The sequence below is a fragment of the Mycetomoellerius zeteki genome, unplaced genomic scaffold (genome assembly GCF_001594055.1).
Source record: "Mycetomoellerius zeteki isolate Tzet28-1 unplaced genomic scaffold, Tzet1.0 scaffold155, whole genome shotgun sequence".
Lineage (NCBI taxonomy): Eukaryota > Metazoa > Arthropoda > Insecta > Hymenoptera > Formicidae > Mycetomoellerius > Mycetomoellerius zeteki.
The window spans coordinates 948,374-956,632 of record NW_017256500.1 but is presented as its reverse complement, the minus strand read 5'-3'; the positions used below and the strand labels follow the sequence as shown (position 1 = coordinate 956,632).

Genomic DNA, 8,259 nt, shown 5'->3' with positions numbered 1-8,259 from the left:
TATATATATATATATATATATTATTTATTTACAGTTGAAAAGAGTGATAAAAGTATATACCCTACGTATATAAAATTTCTGGCAAGAAATCGAAATATATATACGAGAAAAGCTGTCAGAAAATATGTCGGATATTTAGAAAATCTCTGCGACGCTCGAATTACAAACGATAATAATTCTTTAGTTACAGGCGGAACAACCAGACAGTATAATTCCAATTCAAAAGCTGACGCGGGACCTTATTTGCAGTTGACAACTATGCTTTACGTGACAGCTCATATCATTCAAACGTTTATTATACTCATGAGTATCATTTAAATGTAAGTGTTTATATGATGTCATTATCACAAAATTGGTTTCACTCGCAATTGATAATTGTAATCATTATTTATTTTGACGTTAACAATAGTCGGACATTAGAATTCGCTTACATGATGATTTGTCATCATTACTTGATCTTTTGCAGGATGAACTATTCACTGGAATTGCTATAGTTCTCCCTTTTAATTTTTGTGACGTTGTAACTGATTCCTTTTTAAAGCTGCAATCGAACCATTTGCCTCCTTTGTGAAATGACACAATGTGTCATGTTTCTCTCTACATTCTCGCCACGAACTGAATTTATAGTTCTTCACAAAGTGATCATCTCGAAAACCATTAATGCACAGTTTCAACCGCTCGACTTCTTTCCTTGGGCGACAGTTCCAAAAATTGTTTACACGTTAGACGTCGTTCTTGACACAGGTAACATCGTCCTGTCTGAACGGTTGTGTCGTGACGAACCATTGTCGAATATTTTCATTACAATCGTCGCATCTCGGTATATTATTCTTCTCTACTGGATATCCGCTCCAATACTTAGCATCGACGCTGCAAATCTATTGTAATACTCGTTGTTACGACTTCTCTTTCTTCAACATGCTCTTTCCATCGTCGTTTCGTGACCATATCCAAACGTTTCTTAATCAAATAAATAATTCTCTTCATGATTAGGTTTTTATGGAATGAAGGATTTGCAAGTGTTTCTGGACATAATCCACAAAATTTTGGATGGCGAACTTCCGCTGTATCTGCGGAATTATTTCAAATAAGAATTATTTCAAATAAGAATTATTTCAAATAAACACTGAATATGCCGCTTGCAAATAGCCCATTCATCCTCGTATCATTTCTTCAACAATTCCCATGCGATTGTATAGTTTTGATCCGAAATTTCAATCGACTCTATTATTTTTGCTGCTGGACCGGTTCGTAATCCCGACCAAATATTGATGTTTCTGTACATTCGACAGATCACTGTCATGTATCTATTAAATTCTTGACTGTATCAGAGTATCTCTTCTATTCTTTAATGCTCCCATCAAATGTTGATAATTTTATGACTGGTAGTTTTACTTGTGGCTCTCGTGACGCACACGTGCGCTCACGCCTTCCAGCAATCGAAACTGTTGCTCCAATATTCATGATAAAGTATCACTAGTTTCATTAGATAATTCTGATAATTTTTTATTTAAAGGAGTCTGGTGCTTCACAGCTCGTAATAGCGCATCGGTTCCATGTATCTCGTTGGATCGCTCCAATAATAATTGCTGCATTAGTGTAGCTTCTTGCTCCAATACTTGTGCAAGCGGATTATCACCGGATCGACCCTCGCTCGTCCAGCGACGATGCGCGAAACATTAGTTGAAGTTTATTAATATATTGTAATATAATGACGCTCTCAAAGTGAAGTATCACCCGTCAAAACTTGTCTCCTCTCTCCTTCTTTTCCTGGTATTCCTCTTTGGAGATCAGTGCCGCCAATTGTTGCGAAATTGCTTTGAATTTATTGTATGCGTTGTTAAACTTTTCAAAACGTGTTTCAATTTCTTTTCGTGATGTGCTCTCTAAATCGTCAGCAATACGATTCACGAAGTTTTTTATCGTTGTTAATTTTACCTTAAGATATCCTCGTTGTTTTCGTAATGGTTTCGCAGTTATCTTGCTCCTTTAATTATTATCTTGATGAGTCTATAGCCTTGAATCTAGTTTATTGTAAGGAATCACAAAGAAAAACCAACAATAGGACACCTCTCTTTTTGATATAATAAATTGTGATCGCATCGAGAGTCGACTAACACTGTCGTCAATATTCTACAGCTGAGTTGAATATTCCAGACGATCACATTTATTAAATCAATGTATGATGTTAATTACAATGTCTTGTCAATAGTTTTAATCGTCGTTTGTATTGTCTCTACCGATCCTCGCACATACGTCTCGCGAATCCGGCTCGAAAGACTAATTATGTAAAATGTTTATTGCGATAAGGGATACGCTTAATGCATAGTGGTTTAATGCTCAATTAAAAATTACTAATACATAATCACTAGAGCCCGGATTATCCGATCAACGAACCAATTTGAATTAGCCGTAGCGCATTCACGATTCTCCTCAGAGAGTGTGGTTTTGCTGAAACTTGGGAAAGAGACCGTGAAGAGAGTTTCTAACTAGATGCGGAAATGTTTGTCGCGCGATAAAATGCGACACAATAACCAATGAGCATATTAAGAGCTGTAAGTTTATTGGCTACCGCATCATTTTGCCGCGCGAAAAGCGTTTTCGCGTCCAATGTGCAGGAACTATAAGGGCGCGTTCACATCTTGACAGAAAAGCAAAAAGCAGAAAAGCAGCAACCAATTAGAACTCACGCTGATAGTCGACAATTTCGGCTTTCTCCACAGCTTACTACAGACACGTGTCATTTTAAACCGATACCTTTACAAAGAATCTTAAAAAAGTTTCTTTTTTTAACAAGGTTAAAAATTTCGTCTACTTCGAATCGATTTTTAGTGTTCCGATACGGATATCGACCATTCAAAGTATAATATATACATTTGTATTATTGTCAAACAAAACAAGATTATAATATTTTAAAGTTATTACTAGATAGATTTCTCTGTGGAAGTAATGCTTACTAAAAAAATTATGTTTTATCTTTTTTTTTTATCAAAGTTATGCATTTTTCGTTGGTGTCCAATTTTTTCCAACATTTGCCCATAATGTTCGACGTTTAGTATCGTGCGGAAATATTTTCATTACATAGCCTTTCGCTGCAGAATTAATGCAAAATGGGGCTGCACACCCAACCATTTTGCAATTATTTTTATTAATCTTCTAATAAGTCGTACTTATTAATCTTCTAGAGCAGAAAGTTGTATCACGATTCACGAGAAACTATCAAGGTTAGAAAGAGACACAACGTATTCCTCTCTCTTTCGTGTGTGGGAAAGAGACCGTGAAGAGAGTTTCTAACTAGAATCTCTTTTTTTCGTGTCGCGACTCTGATTAGAGGGTTTCTAACCTAGCCCAACCCGCTCAATGTCGCATCTCTAGGGCCGGTATTCATAGTCGGATTTTATATTTAAGACTGTTTTAAGTACAATCTTAAGAAGTCATGAACCAATCAGAGGGCCGCATTAGCGACTTAAGACATTACTTAAGACGGTCTTGAATATAAAAACTGACTATGAATACCGGCCTAGGACTCTATTGTCGACCCTTAAGGCCCAATTGCACCAATGTACTTTGACTTTAAGCGAGACTTAAAATTCTCATTTTCTTTCTTTAAAGCCGAAAGAGAGGGAGAGATAGGAGAGTTTTAGTCCAGATCTTCAATAGGTTTTTAAACCTTAAGTCATGAAATGAAAGAATCATAAAGGCTAGTATTCATAGTAGGTTCTTATTTTAAAACCGTCTTAAGTAATGTCTTAAGTCGCTAATGCGGCCCTCTGATTGGTTCATGACTTCTTAAGATTGTACTTAAAACAGTCTTAAATATAAAATCCGACTATGAATACCGGCCATAGTCAATTATTCTCCTCGCATATAATTGGTCAATTTCTTACGGCTTAAAGCTTAACCTATTGTAGATTTAGACTTAAGCCTCGCTTAAAGTAAGGCTGCTTTCACATGCAGCGTAACTTGCGTTAGCCAATCAAATCGTCTTAACTAGAATAACGCGTAGTAGCTGATACAATTTGATACGATTTGATTGGTTGACGCAAGTTACGCTTGTACTGGAGTCCCATGAGGCGTATTTGTCGGGACTCTAACATTACGCAAGTTTAGAGACATAAAAAAACGGTATTTTTTACTTTGGAGAAAAGTATCAAGTAAAAAACGGTATTTTTGATCAAATTACATAAAATTTATGAAAAATGTTTAAAATTCGTGTTAAATATGTAGAAAAAATAGATTTATTTTTCTTGTTATTTCGATGCTTTCGATTTAATACTTTTATCTTTATAATTTTATTGTTGTCTCACTAATTTAAATTTAGAATATGTATAATTACAATCACAGTATACAACATAAACAGTCAATTAGTCTAGTAAAGTATTATTTGTATTAATGACACAGTATGGGCCACTTACTTAACTTTTAAAATTGAAGTACAGTATAAAATATCATTCAAATAATAGTGAAAGGTAAGGTATATTTATGATCACCAGCATTATATTATATTAATTATTATACAGTATTTTAACTTTTATAATTATTTTTACACAGAAATCTTATGGGTAAGTGCAAAGATTTTGGAGCAATAGTACAGCGTCGTGGAATGCTAAAACAAAAAATATCCGAGTAAAAAAATAAAGCCAAAGGAAAGAAACCATTATTTTCCGAGTTTTTTATCCTAAAATTCTAGTTTTTTTTCGTCGCTTACATCTCTACGCAAGTTACGCCGCATGTGAAAGTATGCGTACTTATTTATACAGTATATTTATATAACAAAAAATCACGAATTTAATAATGTATTATCGAAATACTTATGTTAATAATCGCAAATTTTTATTAATTGTCAATAATGTCATCATTCTTCAATTATCCGCAGGCTCTCGGGGCCCCAATGATAGTCATGAAAATTTGCCCAAAGCCAACCGTTTTTAATAGTATCTCGTCGGTGTCAGTAATGTACATGTAGAAACAAGAAGTAATACACCGAAATATTATTGAGATAAATTATATTTTAAAAAGAAGTATATCTAGTACGCTGCACCGATAGATTTTAGATATTTCAGGTAGATCAGTATCTGAATATCTATTAATATGAAAAATAATGCATTGTTAAAAAGATATTGACTGAACAAAACTTATGTGTTTCAATGCGGACATCTCTTCGATGAATACTCGTTCGAGATTCAGATATCGTTTGCGAACAATCACGGCTGGATACCTGGTAGGAATGCGACAGCAAGAATGTTTGGCAAGAAGGGAGGCAACAAGAGAATAAAAGCAAGGCAACGACCAGGAGAAATAATGGTGGGTCCGTCCGTCGGCGGAAGGTTCTGGAAGGTTGACCTACGATATCCTTGCACCACCAGTTTATTTGCCTGAGCAGCTGTTCCCGCGCTCGATTGTAGGAGACTCCGGCAAAAATTTTATAGGGTCTGAAAAGGGATAGGGAAATAAGAAAGGCCCTTTCATAGCGACCCGTATGAGACTCGATCTCTTCCCCGAATATATCCTCATCGGAATTTCTTGATCTGTTCTTTTTCTGTTCCTACACTAGACTGCACTAAATTCTTTTCCGCTTTTGACAAATATCAAATATATACCTATCTCACTTTAAGTTTCGAAAGTATGTGCACTCTAGTTCAGCCACAAAGAACAGATCTTTTTTCAAATGTATCCTCATCGGAATTCTTTACTTCTGTGTTTCAGTCCATGTTGAATACAATAAGATATCGGATCATAAATTTCACAACCGCAGTTGAATCATGAGATGCATTCAGAACGACAATCGCTCACTGAGCGCTCAGTGAGTTTTTTCATCTGATTGGCATATTTTATTAGATCTTAAAATATAGACCAATCAGATGAAAGAACTCACTGAGCACTCAGTGAGCGGTTATCGTTCTGAATGCACGCATAGATTGAGCCTGGACATGGATAGAAGAGGTAAAATTAAACATACATATGTGTTAACGACACCGATTGCTCTCATTTAAATATTCACCTTGTTAATGCGAACATACTGACGAGGTATTCGACGGTATCGGTATTGGTCGAGATTAGAGACTCTAATCAGAATTGCGACATCAAAACAGTCACTTTTAAATGGTCCGCTATTTTTTTATCTTTAATTCCTGCCATATTCAAATATCTATATTTGTGTTACTTTTTAATTTAAACAATGCAACGAATTCATAAGAAATTAATAAATAAATTTCTTATATAATATGTCGAAATAACATGCACAATTAAAAGATCGTTTATTTTTAGCATCTTTTATCAAAATTATTTTAGAAAATCAGGTAAAACTATATATTTTACTAAATTCCTTATAATAAACTTATACAAATATTACTTATTTAATATCGCAGAGAAACGAACTGTCTTTTGGCATCCAATTTATTCTCCCAACATTTTTTGATCGACGTTAAAGCACGACGATTCACTGTATCTGGGAACATATATGCAATACTATTATACTATATTGCTAACGCAGCCTCTTTTTGGGAGTGGGGGGTGTGCCAAGACAGCAAAATAGAGAATATCGGATCTCTCACTTCCACAGTGTACTCGAGTGTGGTGCGCATGCGCTGTACATTAAGTGAGAGGTAAATATTCGTCTGCACCGTTTTCGCCAGCTTTTAATTGGCGTTAGCAATATAGGAGTATTATATATATGTCTGGGAAACACTTTCATTATATAGCCTTTAGTTGTTGAATTATTACAAAAGGGGGCTACATAGCCAACCATTTTTTAATAATTTTCAGATTTAACATGTGTTTCACAGTATTTCATTCCTATGGATTAAAGTTTAAGTTTAGATTAGATATGTGTTAGAGAAAGATACCACATATGTTTCTCTCTCTCGTGTGATTTTGATAAAACTAAAGATCCTGCAGAGAAAGAGAAATCTGTAATAGTCTCTAATTAGAGTGTCTGCTTTTCGTGTCGCGGTTCTTTAGAGGGCCTCTAGTCGAGGTATTTGGTCGGAGCGAAATTTATTGCGTAGACGCGGATTAGCTCGAACTTGCGAGCAAGAACTATGTGAGCATCATGATCGGTCCCATGGTAGAATTAATAAGGTGAAACCAAAGACATAGAGAATGGACTGCGCGATCCGTGTGTCAAAATGGTCGATAAAAGTAAGAGGGACCATGGAAGATAGTCATCTCTATCTCTTTTCATTTAACGGTGTAATGGAAGAGAGAGTGAGACTGGTCGTCTTTCACGGTCCCTCTCTCTCATTATACACACATATATACCATATATATATTGTCGACCACATTTGAATACTACTTACAAGGGAAATTTCACAACTGTCCGGAATATGTTGTTAAACACGAAAATATAAGAGAGACACGTATTTTTTTTATACGTGCCCTAACTAGGATTACCAACCGTATTCTTTTAAGAGTACATGTACTCTTTTCAAAGTCGGAAAACAGCGTACTCTTACTTTTTACTTATTGTACTCTATTTTGAGAAATGAGACAAAATTTAAAAAATTATTATTTAATATTTACATTTATTACTTTACAAAAAAGTTTTGCTTGGCTTGTACTAAGGCTTTGACCATTATGTAAAATATAAATATTTATTTACATATTATATAGAGGTTTTGATAGAGATTTGGTTATATATATTTGTTGAAGAAACTTATAAATAGCAAAATATGTTAAATACATGAATCAATTTTATTTTCTCAATTTTATTAACATTAACATTAAAAAATCTGGAAGTAAAATATAAAGAAATATATTTATTCGTAACTTTATGAAGACTGAATAGACGTTGTCAATAAAAATTCTAAAAATGTCATTTTATTGAATGCTAGCATTTAAAATAAAAAAGTTCGTCATCTTTTTTTCCTTTTTTTTTTTTAGAAAATATACTCTTTTTGCATATCAATGTACTCTTTTCGTGCGACCAAGAGTTGGTAACCCTAGCCCTAACTCATGTTTACGGGGTGTTTCGCAAATAATAATGCCATCTAGTGGTTCACGGGGAGAAGCTTTTAACAAGAATCATGGGAAGAAAGCGCTTTCCTAAAGCAGACAAATTCATATTCCTCCTGTCGTGACTGTGTCATGTTATGTTGTGTTGGCTGCAAGAAGACTAGAACCACTAGAACTAAGGAGGATCAACTCATGTGGTGGAGGTGAGTCAAAAAACGTCCGCGGCTATTCACACGATGTGCAGTGGCACTGCGCATTGTGTGAAAGTTCGATATAAGAGCGATAAAGTGACGATTATAGAACGAT

General features: G+C 34.8%; 1 protein-coding gene and 1 long non-coding RNA gene across 6 annotated transcripts in view; one reads left to right on the top strand and one right to left on the bottom strand.

Moving 5' to 3' along the window:
- The window catches only part of LOC108720797 (uncharacterized), a 2,449-nt gene extending 2,331 nt beyond the window's left edge, over positions 1-118 (top strand). Inside the window, exon 3 of the long non-coding RNA XR_001936543.1 lies at positions 108-118. This is a non-coding gene — a long non-coding RNA (uncharacterized lncRNA). The remainder of the gene's footprint in view (positions 1-107) is intronic.
- LOC108720796 (protein gustavus) overlaps positions 1-8,259 on the bottom strand; it is a 185,523-nt gene that overhangs the window by 4,299 nt on the left and 172,965 nt on the right. The window lies entirely within an intron of this gene.